Source organism: Portunus trituberculatus, chromosome 39, assembly GCF_017591435.1.
Source record: "Portunus trituberculatus isolate SZX2019 chromosome 39, ASM1759143v1, whole genome shotgun sequence".
Classification (NCBI taxonomy): Eukaryota; Metazoa; Arthropoda; class Malacostraca; order Decapoda; family Portunidae; genus Portunus; species Portunus trituberculatus.
In genome coordinates, this window is record NC_059293.1 from 5406886 (window position 1) to 5423120 (window position 16235).

General features: G+C 37.4%; 1 protein-coding gene and 1 long non-coding RNA gene across 12 annotated transcripts in view; both read right to left on the reverse strand.

Moving 5' to 3' along the window:
* LOC123515634 (telomerase reverse transcriptase-like) overlaps positions 1-16235 on the reverse strand; it is a 254291-nt gene that overhangs the window by 182119 nt on the left and 55937 nt on the right. The window lies entirely within an intron of this gene.
* On the reverse strand, positions 14053-16112 carry LOC123515637. Its single transcript, XR_006677921.1, has 2 exons — positions 15526-16112; positions 14053-14726 (listed from the first exon to the last, which is right to left on the reverse strand). It is a non-coding gene; the product is annotated as an uncharacterized LOC123515637 (long non-coding RNA).

Sequence of the window (16235 nt, forward strand, 5' to 3'; positions counted from 1 at the left end):
CAGCTCCATTTCCATATTCTGTCCAAGTCTTCCTGGAGTAGTTCGCAATCTTTGTCACATCTCACTTTTCTTAACAATTTTGCATCGTCTGCAAATAGGCTCACATAACTGGACACCCCATCCACCATGTCATTTATGTAGACCGCGAACATTACTGGTGCCAACACTGATCCCTGTGGAACTCCACTCTCCACCAAGCCCCATTCTGATGGTCTGTCCTTAATTATTGTTCTCATTTCTCTTCCTACCAAAAGTCTTCCATCCATTTTAGTAAACTGCCATGCACTCCTCCTACCATTTCAAGTTTCCAGATCAGTCTCCGGTGTGGTACCTTATCAAAGGCCTTTTTTAAATCCAGATATATTCCATCAGCCCAACCATCTCTTTCCTGTATTACATCTATCACCCTCGAATAGTAACATATCAGGTTTGTCGTGCATGAACGCCCTTTTCTAAAACCAAATTGACACTCACAAAGTATGTCATTTTTCTCCAAGAAGTCTGTCCATCTATTCTTCACCACCCTCTCACACATCTTAGCTACCACACTTGTAAGTGACACTGGTCTATAGTTCAATGGGTCTCTCTTGTTACCTGATTTATAGATTGGGACAATGTTAGCTCTTTTCCAGTCTTGGGGCACTACACCTTCCCTTAATGAGGCATCAATTACTTCACAAACTTTTTCTGCCAGTTGCTCCTGCATTCTCTTAAAATCCATCCTGATACCCCATCAGGTCCCACAGCTTTTCTCACTTCTAAACTCCCCATCATATTCTTGATCTCCTCCACAGTTACTTGAAACTCCTTCATAATCCCTTTCTGTTCCATTACCAGTGGTTTGTCAAAAGCAGTCTCCTTTGTGAATACCTTCCGAAAGCATCCATTCATAGCCTCTGCCATTTCCTGGGATCTTCACTGCATACTCCATTTACTTCTAAACTTTCAATACTTTCTCTATTTTTGATGTTGTTGTTCACATGTCTGTAAAAAGCCTTGGTTGGTCTTTACATTTATCAATTATATCCTTTTCTTGTTTCTTTCTTTCTTCTCTTCTAATCAACACATATTCATTTCTTGCTCTTTTGTAACTTTCCCACTGCTTAATCCGTCTTTTCCTTCTCCACCTCTTCCATGCATCCTCTTTTCTTGTTCTAGCCTTTTCACATCTATCGTTAAACCAGTCCTGCTTTCCAACTTCTCTATGTTGTCTTATTGGTACAAATTTTTCTCACCTTCTTTGTATATTTTTATAAATTCCTTCCACTTTTCATTTGCTCCTTAGCACTCTTGAATTTCATCCAATTTGTCTCTTGAAAGAATTTCTTTAGGTTTCCAAAATCTGTCTTGGCATAATTCCATCTTCCCACTTTATATTCTTCATTTCTTCTAGATTTCTCTTCATCTATCACCTTGAACTCCAAAACTGCATGATCACTCTTTGCTAAAGGGCACTCCACCCTCATCTCCTCAATGACCATTGGCTCTGTACTAAAGACCAAGTCCAGTCTTGACGATGCTCCCTCTCCTCCAAACCTAGTATCTTCTTTGACCCACTGAGTTAACACATTTTCCATTGCCAGTGTCAATAGTGTATTTCCCCATGTTGTCTCTGATCCTTCCATTGACCAGTCCTCCCAACACACCTCTTTACAATTAAAATCTCCCATCATTATAGTTCGTTCACAGCCACCCAACATTTCTTCCAGACATGTTCCTGTATCACTTATCATTTCTTCATATTCCTGTACTGACCATGCATTTGTCTTAGGTGGTACGTACACCACTATGTAGTGCCTCTTTTTCCTTCATTAGTTTCTGCTCTGATCTTTAGCACTTCTGCCTTTCCCATACCTTCTTTCACTTGATCCACCTTTATATCTTTTTAACCAGCAACATCACTCCTCCTCCCATCTTACCTACTCTATTTCTTTTCCAAACATTATATTTCCTTCTCCAACCATCATCAGGTCTTCTCCTCTCTCAGTTTTGTTTCAGTAAGACCCACAATATCTGGGTTCTTGTCCTCAAGTAATCGTTGAGTTCTAAAATCCCGATATCACTCCATTTATGTTGGAATACATTACATTCGCTCATATGTAAGTTTCTTTAGTCCTTTCTTGCTGTACTTTTCTGGGTTATGAACCACTTCCTCAGTCTCATATCCAAGATTCTCCAGAAAAACTCTTTCTTCTCCTCTTCTGTCCTCTCTTCATTTTTTTTCAAAGCCTCCTTTCTCAACTCATTTAACATTTCTCTTTCCTTTTCACCGAGATCTCTTCTCAACCAAATCTTCCTTGTTGTTTCCTGCTGGGCTAGCCTCCATGACTTCTCCACCAATTCATCTACATCCTTTTGTGACTATCACCTTTTTTATGTTTTTCTCTCTCTCCATTTTACTCGGTGTCTTATCCTCCTCCACACCAAATATAACCACACATCTCTTTTTGTCTACAGTTTCCCTCACCAATGTCTCATTTGATTTAATAACCTTCACCACTTTCTCAGCAATCTTCTCTTCTATGATCTGTTGATCTATAATTTCAGCAAGGCCCAAAGTTTTCTCCCCAGACTCTTTGATTTCCTTTTCCAGACTTGCAACTTTGTAATTTACCTCCTTTCTTTTCACTTCCTGACTTTTTTTCCATTCAGCCTGCTTCTCCATCACTTTTCCTAGAGATTCTCCACATTTTTCGCAATTCACTTTAATTAGCTTAACTTCCTCTTTCAGTGCTTCATTTTCCTTCTTCATATCGGCACACTTTTTCATTACATTGTCATAACTCGTTTCCAGGCCCCCATACTTTTCAAACAGTTTTTCAATTTTACCTTCCAACTCCAGAATTTTCTTCACATAAGCGCTCTTCTCCATTATTCCTTGAAATCCTGTGAAGTCTGATTCATCTTTCGAGTTCACGGCCGCCATGTTGCGCAGATGTAAACAAACCAGCTGATGGCTCAAACACAGGCTACAGTTTATATTTACCTTCCCTGGACATTATTTTGCTAATCAACAGTTAACATGACTATATGGAGACGGGACAAACATTACCAGCTCCTTTCCCACCTTGGTTACTCTTAGGCAATGGTAACTGTAGAATTAGAGATGATTGCTCTGGAGCTCAGCGACCACATCCGCCATCGACGATGTCCTGTGTGTGTGTGTGTGTGTGTGTGTGTGTGTATTTACCTAGTTGTATTTACCTGGTTGTAGTTTTACAGGGCCTGGGCTTTATGCTCGTGTGGCCCCGTCTCCATATCTACACTTATCCAATTTCTCTTTAAAACTATACACACTCGTTGCTGACCCCACTTCCTCACTCAAACTGTTCCAAGTCTCAACACATCTTTGTGGGAAACTATATTTTTTAACATCTCTCAGACATCTTCCCTTCCTCAGTTTCTTACTATGCAATCTTGTACTTCTAATGTTTTGTGTGTGTGTGTGTATTTACCTAGTTGTATTTACCTAGTTGTAGTTTTACAGGGCCTGGGCTTTATGCTCGTGTGGCCCCGTCTCCATATCTACACTTATCCAATCTTACTTTAAAAGTATGCACACTCGTTGCAGACACTACTTCATTTAAATTGTTCCACGTCTCAATACATCTTTGCGGGAAACTATATATTTTAACATCTCTCAGATATCTTCCTTTTCTCAGCTTTTTACTATGTGATCTTGTGCTTCGAATGTCATATTCTTCTCTCGGGATCAGTCTCTCATTATCCAATACTGACCCCTGTGGCACTCCGCTTTCTACTGCTCTCCACTTGGACTTCATATCTTTAACTACCATCCTTATTTCTCTCCCCCTAAAATAATTTTCTTTCCATCTCAATGTGCTTCCTTTTAAGCCACCCTTCTCCTCTAACTTCCATACTAATCTTGCATGTGGTACTTTGTCAAACGCCTTTTTTAAACCCATATAAATACTGTCAACCCATCCCTCTCTCTCTTGTACTCTATCAACTATTCTAGAATAGAAACTCAATAAATTAGTTACACACGACCGTCTTTTTCTAAAACCAAATTGGCTATTTGTTATTAATTTGTTGTCTTCAAGGAAATCGATCCATTGTTTCTTTATTATTCTTTCACACATCTTGCATATTACAATATTTAGTGATACCAGTCTATAATTTAAAGGTTCTTCCTTCCTTCTGTTCTTATATATGGGAACCACCTAAGCTCTTATAGTATGTACTTATCAATTTCTTCATCATTTCTTTGTCCATGTAGTGAAAAGCTACTCCAATATTCCTTAGCAAATTATATGTCTCTCTGAAAATTCTATCAATATGGCTTACCGGTTGATTGTTTTCTTCCATTGTCACTCGTAAGTCCTTTTCCTTTTTTACTTTCTCCAGTTCTACTCCATCTCCCATCTTATAGATTCCCACTGGTCGTCTTTCACTCTTTCCCATTTCCATGACATGGCTTTTGTTCACATTGAATTCCATTTCCCACTTTTTACTCCATTCCCAGATCTTATTTAGGTCTTCTTGCAGTATTTCACAATCCTCTTTTTGCTTTATAACTCTGCACAGTTACGTATCATCTGCAAACAGATTTATGTAGCTGTTCACTCCTTCTGGCATGTCATTAATATAAATGAGGAAAAGTATTGGTGCCAATACTGATTCCTGTGGCACTCTGCTTTCTACTGCTCTCCACTTCGACTTCATATCTTTAACTACCGTCCTTATTTCTCTCCCCTTCAAATAATTTTCTATCCATCTCAATGTGCTTGCTTTTAAGCCACCCTTCTCCTCTAATTTCCACAGTAATCTTGTATGTGGCACTTTGTCAAATGCCTTTTTTAAATACAGTCAACCCTCGGCTATCGCGACTTCGGCTATCGCGTTTTATTGCTATCACGCACCCATGAAAAGCTGCTAAAATTTCATTATCGCGACCTCAGATGCCTGCTATCGCGTGCCCCGCCATGACGTCATGGAATATCTGAGCAATCATTGGCCAAAACTGCCTTCCCGCCAAGATCAATTCGGCTATCGCGTTTTCGGCTATGGCGCGGTTATTTCGGTCCCAATTAGGCGCGATAGCCGAGGGTTAAGTGCACATATAAATACAGACAACCCATCCCTCTCTCTCTTGTACTCTATCAACTATTCTAGAAAAGAAACTCAAAAAATTTGTAACACATGACTGTCTTTTTCTAAAACCAAACTGGCTATTTGTTATTAATTTGTTGTCTTCAAGGAACTCGATCCATTGTTTCTTTATTATTCTTTCACACATCTTGCATATTACACCAGTTAGTGATACTGCTCTGTAATTTAAAGGTTCTTCCTTCCTTCCGCTCTTATATATGGGAACCACCTCAGATCTTTTCCATTCTACTGGTACTGTTCCATCTTCTATTGAGCATTTTATGATGTTGTATATAGGACTTGCTAGTTCTTCCCTACATTCTTTCAGTATTCTGCCTGAGACTTCATCCAGTCCCATTGCCCTCTCTTCATCCAGTTCCTTCATTAACTCTTTTATTTCAAGCTTGGTTATTTTAATCTCTTTCATATAGACTGTCTCTCTATTACCCTGTGGCCTTTCAAATTTGGATTCCTTAGTAAAGACCTCCTGGGATTTATTATCTAATAGTTCTGCCATACTTTTTGGGTCTTCCACCATCCTGTTCTCTCCTTTTAACCTTTCTATTGTTTCTTTTTGCCTTATTTTTCCATTTATGAATCTGTAGAACAATTTTGGTTGCTCCTTACATTTTTCGACAATGTCCTTTTCAAAGTTCTTTGCCTCTTCCTTCCTCACCTTAACATATTCATTTCTCGCTGCCTTGAAATTTTCCTTATTTACTGGATTTCTATTTCTCCTCCACCTTTTCCATGCTCCATCTCTTTTCTCCTTTGCCCTAGCACACCTTGCATTAAACCAATCTTTCTTTCCTTCTTCTTTAGGTTTATATTTCGGGACATATTCCCTGACTCCTGTTTTGTATAATTCCAAAAATAAGTTATACTTCTCTTGCATTGTCTCTGAGTTTTCCATCTCCTCCCAGTTTACATTTTTAAAATAGTTCTTGAGATTCTCAATATCAGCCTTTCTGTAATTTAATCGGTCTCCTTTGTATGAATCGTCTCTATCTTCCTTTCCCTCTTCTATATCCATTTCTAATATTACATGGTCACTCTTTCCCAATGGGAACTTATATCTTATATCATCATTCATTTGTATACCCCTTGTAAAAACTAAGTCCAATCTCGCCGCCTCGTCATTTCCTCTGAATCTTGTGCATTCCCTTACTCTCTGGTCCATCATATTGTCTATCATTAGGTTCAGGAATATTTCTCCCCAGGCTTCTTCCTCCATACCACTTTCATAATTTTCCCAGTCCACTTCTTTACAGTTGAAATCTCCTACTAATATCACTTTTCTCCTTTCTTTAACGATTCTTGTTAGACTCCTTATTGTGTCATCTATCATATCTTTATATTCTTGATTGGTCCATGAATTTGTTTTTGGTGGCACACATGTTACAATGATTGTTAACTCTTTTTTTATTAATATGCATCTTAACATACAGTACTTCTGCTTTTCCTTCCCCACATTCCACTTGGTTTATCACTACCTCCTTCCTTAACATTATCATAACTCCTCCTCCTCCTTTACCTCCTCTGTCTCTTCTCCATACATTATATCTATTATCCAAGTCTATTTTGATTGCCTCATTTAGTTTTGTTTCAGCCAGGCATACAATATCCGGATTTTCTTTTCTTTATGTAATCTCTTAATTATAATTTACTTGATAAAACCCTGTCTATGTTCGTATACATCAATATTAGTCTCTTGCCTTTATCATTTTTAGTTAAACTTATTCCACTTTTTTCTCTTCCTTCTCTTTTATATACCATTTCCTTATCCTGTCTCCTAGAATTCTCCAAAAAAATGCCTTTATTACCTCTTCTGACCTTTCATTATTTTTTTCCCTTACTGCTGCCGCTAGTTCGTTGTATCTCTTCCTTTCTTCTTTATTTCTATTTTTCTTTATATAGATATCCTTGCAGCCTTCTGTTTCTCTGAGTTTTGTTGTTCTATATAATATTTCTACTGTTGCTGCTTGTGATTTTAGTAGTACTTGTTTTTCCTTCTTGATATGGTCCCATTCTGTTTATTTCTTCTACTTCCTCTTCTAAGTTCTGCCTATCTTCGTCGTTTAGATTTTTTAGTAGGTCTTTGACTGATTTCATTTCTTCTTTTTCTCTTCTTGGTCTATATTTTATATTTTTTTCTTTTATTTCAAATACGACTACACTCTTCTTTTTTTCTGCAATTTCTCTAACTAGATTTTCTTGTCTTGAGGACTCCTATCATTTTGTTTGTCATATTTTCTTCTTTTTCTTTTAGTTATTCTTGAATCACCTCCTGATAATCAGCCTTATCTTTCTTATCTTGGACTCTCCATGCTTGTACTTCTTTTTTAATCACATTCTGTACTCTTTCCTCTTCTTTGCTTACTAGATCTTTTAGCTTCTCTTTTTTTTTCTCGGCTTTACCGAGTCCTTCTTCCATCTGCTTCTTGTAGTTAACTACTTCCTTTTTCAGTTCTTCGTTTTCCGCTCTTAGCCTAGCTTCGTTTTCTTCCACTTTTTTTATCCTTTCTATCAGTTTTTTAAACTCTTTTTTCCTGTTCTTCATTCTCTTTCATTCCCATACTCTCCTTTATCCATTTATCTAGTTTACATTCAATATTCAACACTCTCTTAAGTAGTGAAGTATTCGCCGTATCGAAACCTTCAAATGTGCTCTCTCCCTCATCAACATAGTCATAATTTTCTTTCATTCTTTCCCTAGTCTCATACCTGCATTTTGATGGAATCTCTTCTTTACTCATGATTCTTTAATTTCATGAAAAACGAGTCCACACTACTTGCCCAGGCCACTGTAAATACTATACAATAGGTAGTGAAGATCAGCTGATTGTCTGAGCGATGCCAGCGCTTCCTTACTCCACCACGTCTGGGGTGTGTGTGTGTATTTACCTAGTTGTGTTTTACCTAGTTGTGGTTTTACAGGGCCTGGGCTTTATGCTCATGTGGCCCTCTCTCATTATCTACACTTATCCAATTTTTCTTTAAAACTATGTACACTCTTTGCTGACACCACTTCCTCACTCAAACTGTTCCAAGTCTCAACACATCTTTGCGGGAAACTATATTTTTTAACATCTCTCAGACATCTTCCCTTCCTCAGTTTCTTACTATGCGATCTTGTGCTTCTAATGTCATATTCTTCTCTCAGGATTAGTTTCTCATTATCCACTTGATACATTCCGTTAATCAATTTATAAACTTGCATCAGATCCCCTCTCTCTCTTCTCTGTTCCAGGGTTGGCAGATCCATTGCTTTTAGTCTCTCCTCATATGTCATCCCTTTAAATTCTGGAACCATTCTTGTAGCCATTTTTGTAGTCTCTCAATTTTCTTATGTGTTTCTTTTTATGGGGGTTCCACACAACTCCTGCATATTCCAATTTAGGTCTTATTTTAGTACTTATCAATTTCTTCATCATTTCTTTGTCCATATAGTGAAATGCTAATCCATTATTCCTTAGCAAATTATATGTCTCTCTGAAAATTCTATCAATATGGCTTACCGGTTGATTGTTTTCTTCCATTGTTGCTCCCAAGTCCTTTTCCTTTTTTACTTTTTCTAGTTCTACTCCAATCTTATAGATTCCCACTGGTCGTCCTTCACTTTTTCCCATTTCCATGACATGGCTTTTGTCCACATTGAATTCCATCTCCCATTTTTTATTCCATTTCCAGATCTTGTTGAAGTCTTCCTGTAGTATTTCACAATCCTCTTTTTGTTTAATGACTCTGCACAGTTTCGCATCGCCCGCAAACAGATTTACATAGCTGTTCACTCCCTCTGGAATGTCGTTTATATATACGAGAAAAAGTATTGGCACCAATACTGACCCCTGTGGCAATCCGCTGTCTACTGCTCTCCACTTGGACTTCATATCTTTAACTATCGTCCTTATTTCTCTCCCCTCAAGTAATTCTTCATCCATCTCAATGTGCTTCCTTTTAAGCCACCCTTCTCCTCTAACTTCCATAGTAATCTTTCATGTGGCACTTTATCAAATGCCTTTTTAAATCTAAATAAATACAGTCAATCCATCCTCTCTCTCTTGTACTTTATCAACTATTCTAGAGTAGAAACTCAATAAATTTGTTACACATGACCGACCTTTTCTAAAACCAAATTGGCTATTTGATAATATTTGTTGTCTTCAAGAAACTCAATCCATTGCTTCTTTATTACTTTTCACACATCTTGCATATTACACTAGTTAGTGATACCGGTCTGTAATTTAAAGGTTCTTCCTTCCTTCCGCTCTTATATATGGGAACCACCTCAGCTCTTTTCCACTCCACTGGCACTGTTCCATTTTCTATTGAGCATTTTATGATGTTGTATATTGGACTTGCTAGTTCTTCCCTACATTCTTTCAGTATTCTGCCTGAGACTTCATCCGGTCCCATTGCCTTTTCCTCATCCAGTTCCTTCATCAACTTTTTATTTCAAGCTTGGTTACTTTAATCTCTTTCATATAGACAGTCTCTATTACCCTGTGGTCTTTCAAATTTGGATTCCTTAGTAAAGACCTCCTGAAATTTACTATTTAACAGTTCTGCCATACTTTTGGGTCTTCCACCATTCCGTTTCTCCTTTTAACCTTTCTATTGTTTCTTTTTGTCTTATTTTTCCATTTATGAATCTGTAGAACAATTTTGGTTGTTCCTTACATTTTCGACAATGTCCTTTTCATAGTTCTTTCTTCTTCCTTTCTCACCTTAGCATATTCATTTCTTGCTGTTTTGAAGTTTTCCTTATTTTCTGGATTTCTGTTTCTTCTCCACCTTTTCCATGCTCCATCTCGTTTCTCCTTTGCCCTAGCACATCTTGCATTAAACCAATCTTTCTTTCCTTCTTCTTTAGGTCTATATTTCGGACATATTCCTGACCCCAGTTTTGTATATTTCCAAAAATAAGTTATATTTCTCTTGAACCGTTAAGTTTTCCATCTCCTCCCAGTTTACGTTTTAAAATAGTTCTTGAGATTCTCAATATCAGCCTTTCTGTAATTTAATCGGTCTCCTTTGTATGATTCATCTCTATCTTCCTTTCCTTCTTCTATATCCATTCTAATATTACATGGTCACTCTTTCCCAATGGGCACTTGTATCTTATATCATCGTTAATTGGTATATCCCTTGTAAAACTAGGTCTAATCTTGCCGGCTCATCATTTCCTCTGAATCTTGTGTTTTCCTTTACTCTTTGGACCATCAAATTATCTATCATTAGGTTCAGGAATCTATCTCCCCAGGCTTCTTCCCCCATACCACTTTCATAATTTTCCCAGTCCACCTCCTTACAGTTGAAATCTCCTACTAATATCACTTTTCTCCTTTCTTTAATGATTCTTGTAAGACTCCTTATTGTGTCATCTATCATGTCTTTATATTCTTGATTAGTCCATGAGTTTGTTTTGGTGGCACATATGTTCCAATGATTGTTAACTCCTTTTATTAATATGCATCTTAACATACAGTATTTCTGATTTTTCTTCCCCAAACTCCACTTGATTTACCACTATCTCCTTCCTTAACATCATCATGACTCCTCCTTCTCTTTTACCCACTCTGTCTCTCCTCCATATATTATAACTTTTATCTATGTCTATTTTTATTGCCTCATAGGCATACAATATCTGGTTCTTCTTTTTTTTTTATGTAATCTCTTAATTCTAATTTACTAGATAAAATCCCATCTATGTTTGTATACATCATTTTTAATCTCTTGTTCGTATTATTTTTAGTTAACCTTGCTCCATTTTTTTCTGTTCCTTCTCTTTTATATACCATTTCCTTATCCTGTCTCCTAGAATTCTCTAAAAAAAAATGCCTTCTCCTCCTCTGACCTTTCATTATTTTTTTCTCTTGCTTCTGCCACCAGTTTGTTGTGTCTCTTCCTTTCCTCCTTGTTTCTATTTTTCTTTATATATATATATATATATATATATATATATATATATATATATATATATATATATATATATATATATATATATATATATATCTTGCAACCTTCTGTTTCTCTGAGTTTTGTTTTTCTATATAGTATTTCTTCTGCTGCTGCTTGTGATTTTAGTAATATCTTAATTGGTCTCACTGCTCCTTCTTGATATGGTCCCATTTTATGGATTTCTTCTACTTCCTCTTCTAAGTTCTGTCTATCCTCGTCATTTAGATGTTTTAGTAGGTCTTTTACTGATTTCATTTCGTCCTTTTCCCTTCTTGGTCTATATTTAACAATTTTTTTCTTTCAGTCCAAAAATAATTACACTTGTCTTCTGCAATTTCTATTACTAAATTTTCTTTTTCTTCAGGACTCCTATAATTTTGTTTGTCATATTTTCATCTCTTTCTTTTAACTGTTCTTGAAATACTTCCTGAAATGATTCCTTGTCTTTCTTATCTTGGATTTTCCATGCCTGTGTGTGTGTGTTTCACTGTTTAATCTGCTGCAGTCTCTGATGAGACAGCCAGACGTTACTCTACGGAACGAGCTCAGAGCTCATTATTTCCGATCTTCGGATAGGCCTGAGAACAGGCACACACCACACACCGGGACAACAAGGTCACAACTCCTCGATTTACATTCCGTACCTACTCACTGCTAGGTGAACAGGGCTACACGTGAAAGGAGACACACCCAAATATCTCCACTCAGCCGGGAATCGAACCCCGGTCCTCTGGCTTGTGAAGCCAGCGCTCTAACTACTGAGCTACCGGGTGTGTGTGTGTGTATTTTTACCTAGTTGTATTTTACCTAGTTGTAGTTTTCCAGGGCCTGGGCTTTATGCTCGTGTGGCCCCGTCTCCATATCTACACTTATCCAATCTTACTTTAAAAGTGTGCACACTCGTTGCAGACACTACTTCTTCATCTAAACTGTTCCACGTCTCAATGTGTGTGTATGTGTGTGTGTGTGTGTGTGTGTGTGTGTGTGTGTGTGTGTGTGTGTGTGTGTGTGTGTGTGTGTGTGTGTGTGTGTGTGTGTGTGGGTATTTACCTAGTTGTAGTTTTACAGGGCCTGGGCTTTATGCTCGTGTGGTCCCGTCTCCATATCTACACTTATCCAATTTTTCTTTAAAACTATGTACACTCTTTGCTGACACCACTTCCTCACTCAAACTGTTCCAAGTCTCAACACATCTTTGCGGGAAACTAAATTTTCTAACATCTCTCAGACATCGTCCCTTCTTTAGTTTCTTACTATGCGATCTTGTGCTTCTAAAGTCATATTCTCCTCTCAGGATCAGTTTCTCATTATCCACTTCATCCCTTCTGTTAATCAATTTATAAACTTGTATCAGATCCCCTCTCTCTCTTCTCTGCTCCAAGGTTGGTAGATCCATAGCCTTTAGTCTCTCCTCATATGTCATCCCTTTAAATTCTGGAACCATTCTTGTGTGTGTATTTACCTAGTTGTATTTACCTAGTTGTAGTTTTACAGGGCTTTATGCTTGTGTGGCCCCGTCTCCATATCTACACTTATCCAATTTTTCTTTAAAACTATGCACACTCAATGCTGACACCATTTCCTCACTCAAACTGTTCCAAGTCTCAACACATCTTTGCGGGAAACTATATTTTCTAACATCTCTCAGACATCTTCCCTTCCTCAGTTTTATATCTTTGCAACCTTGTTTCTCTGAGTTTTGTTGTTCTATATACAGTAAAAGTCCTGAAATACGGAAGTCATGGGGTTTCAGGCATTCCGGATTCTATGATGCAACATAGGTGGCAAAGTTATGGCTCGGTAACCCCTCATCATTAGCTCGACTTAGCGCAGGGATGCCAACCGCAACATAGTGGTGAAACTTATGGACTGAAACTAATCCAGTTACGATGATTTGAACAAATAAACATGTCTGAGGCTCTTTTTGTATTAATAAGATTAACAATATATGAAATTTAAGTATATTTGAAGGCGAACATAATCAATAATAGTGTCTCTGTCCACTGACTCCACTTCACCCGATGTAAACAAACAGCATATGACCCAGGCACGTGTAGTTGCATATAATGCTACTTCGTTTTGTTGTTGGTTGTTACTGATATGATGGATGTACCACACCCACCACAGATGAGGAAATGAAGCAGCAACTGTTGTGTCAGCAAGCAATATGCATTGTTAACTTCAACCTAGCAACCTTAAGTGACCCAACATCCAAAACTAACAATGTCACTTAAGATACATTGATTTGAAGAATAATTTCCAATGACCTAACTTATCCTAAACTAACAATGTCACTTAAGATACATTGATTTGAGGAATAATTTCCAATAACCTAACTTATCCTAAACTAACAATGTTACTTAAGATACATTGATTTGAAGAAAAATTTCCAGTGTTGATATTCAAGTATGGAAGGTGTGTCTAGGGATAGAAATATTCACAATGATAAGGTGTAACAATCTGTAATGGCACTTGTAATGTGCACTTGTAATACTGGCACTTCTTGCACAATCCTATTTAAGGTACTTAAGTAAAAGAGATATTTAGGCAAGCACAATAAGCAGCAGTGTTAATTGATAAACTAATCATTATTTTTCCCCCCATTTTTGGATAGGAAAGCCTATATTGCTATGCTTTATGAAAGCTAGTAGTGAAGCATTGAATATTAGTGGCCACTTTACTAATGGATCTATTTGATGACATAGACAAGAATTTGAGTGAGGAAATCATTCCATATACGTATGGATCATCTTGGTTTTTAAAAGTATTAACCATTCCACCCTTGTATATCTATATTCTCCTACATTCTAGGTGACATTATGAGAACACACCCTTTTTTTTTTCACTCCTTTGCTTTTATCATTTGACGCACACCACACCACTTCTTTTATACCTCACATTCACTCTCCCTCAAACATTCAGTAATGCCCACCTGCCTTCCTTTATAAACATGCTGCTTAGGTTTGGAGAAACACAGGCAACAAACTATCCATTTATTGTATTTAATGCTTCCAGGTATAAAGGACAACTTCTGCCACCTTACACATAACAGAGTATAACTTCCAGTAACTTAACCTAATCAAATTGATGGGTCTCATTGATATGAAGAATTTCCCATGTTGATATTCAATTATGGAAGGTTGGAAATGGTAGCTCACAAGAAATGCATCCACACATGAATGTGTCTTAATGACAAGTGCACTCAGTACCTGTCTGCAACACAATAACAGCACATTACCCTACTGCTGAAAATATCAATAAGCATACAAAATATCTTTAAAACTGAAGTGTAAGGACATTAACTATCTATCTATGTATAGACAAAGCCAACACTCTCCTCCAGGAGGAAGACAGCAAAAAATGGGGCAACCACACACACACTATATACACTTACACTGTGTATGAGGAGTATGGGGGCAGGAAGATACTTCCTCCTTGAGAGGATTGTTTACCTCTTATATAGATAGTGAGATGGATCTGCAATAAATATGCTTGTGATGGTTTAACTAACATTTGTTGTCATTGTTCATAACAGTACAGACGGAAATGCTACGGCAGCACTTCCAACGCCTAACACGGCTAAACCTGCGGTGCCAAGACATCCACCGTCTCAGTGGATGATGTAGCAAGGGGTTGTAGAAGTTGAGCACCATCTGTGAAATAAAGTTAATAAATTAAAAAAACAAGTAAAATAGTATATATATATATATATATATATATATATATATATATATATATATATATATATATATATATATATATATATATATATATATATAGATGCACTATCTAACATTTTGTAATGAAACTACTTTTTGGGGGGAAGATCTTTTTTCTAATTTCTTAACCACCCCAAAGATGTAAAACATTGATTTGCAATGAAAATAGTTACTAGATTCAATCAAGGCACATCAAAATGATCAAAATAAAATTTCTCACACATGACAATAACAATAAATGAATAAATAAATAAACCAAACTTGGCTATACCTAACTTAACTAAACCTAGCCTAACCCATCTTAACAAACTGACAGGAAATTAACTGAACCTTACCTAGCATTGATGACAAGTTTGGTAAGAAAATAAATAAAACCTAATGTAACCAAAGTAAGCATAACTAAATCTACCTTAACAATGAACTAAATCTAATTAAACCAACTATATACTTCCCTAATCTAAACTAACTTAACTAAACCTAACCTGATTTACCTTAATGATAAATTTGGTAAAACTAATGTCTTTGGAGCTAACAATTTCCAGTGGTAAAGATATGTACCACTGTATTATATTACAAGCAACTAGTTTGCTGAGAACTTTTTCTTTATGCCATGAGATGTAATAACACCCTAATCTAACCCACTAAACTCACTGAGACTAAAGAGTATATGTGCAATATGGAATGAATGAAACAAACTGTCTAATATTAAAAATATTAATGTTGCAAAACTTACCTATTGTAGTTGGAGTGTGGGGCAGGCAGAGGTCGAAGATATAGTGTCAGAAGCCACTTTTTACTGGGGTAACCACAGTCTCCCTCAAGGCGGCATCCAGCTGTCACCGTCTCCCTCTCACACCCCTGCTAGAGTTCACTTTCCCTAAGAAACCTTGCATGTCAGCCCCATATATCTTGGCTGCACGCTCTAACTGATACCTCTTATCAGTTCTGAGTCACTTACTTCAGCCAACACGTCTCTACGATCACGAAAACTTCTCATGTGGCGTCGTCTCTGTCCCACTGCCTCCGACATGTTGACTTTATGATTCGACATAGCGATGCTATTCTTGCTCCCACCCAAACATAACGGGAATGCGAGTTTATGATGACCTAACGTGAGACATAAGACTTATGTTTCATGTAAGTCATGGTGTCCGCCATCTTGTGGACTTATGTTTACCTTATGTCGAATCATAGTTTTATAAATACGGGGCCCAGAACTCCGCAACACATACACACCCACACACAGCGTAGTGTAGTGGTTAGCACACTCGACTCACAATCGAGAGGCCCAGGTTCGAGTCCCAGCGGCGAGGCAAATGGGCAAGCCTCTTAATGTGTAGCCCCTGTTCACCTAGCAGTAAATAGGTACGGGATGTAACTCGAGGGGTTGTGGCCTCGCTTTCCCGGTGTGTGGAGTGTGTTGTGGTCTCAGTCCTACCCGAA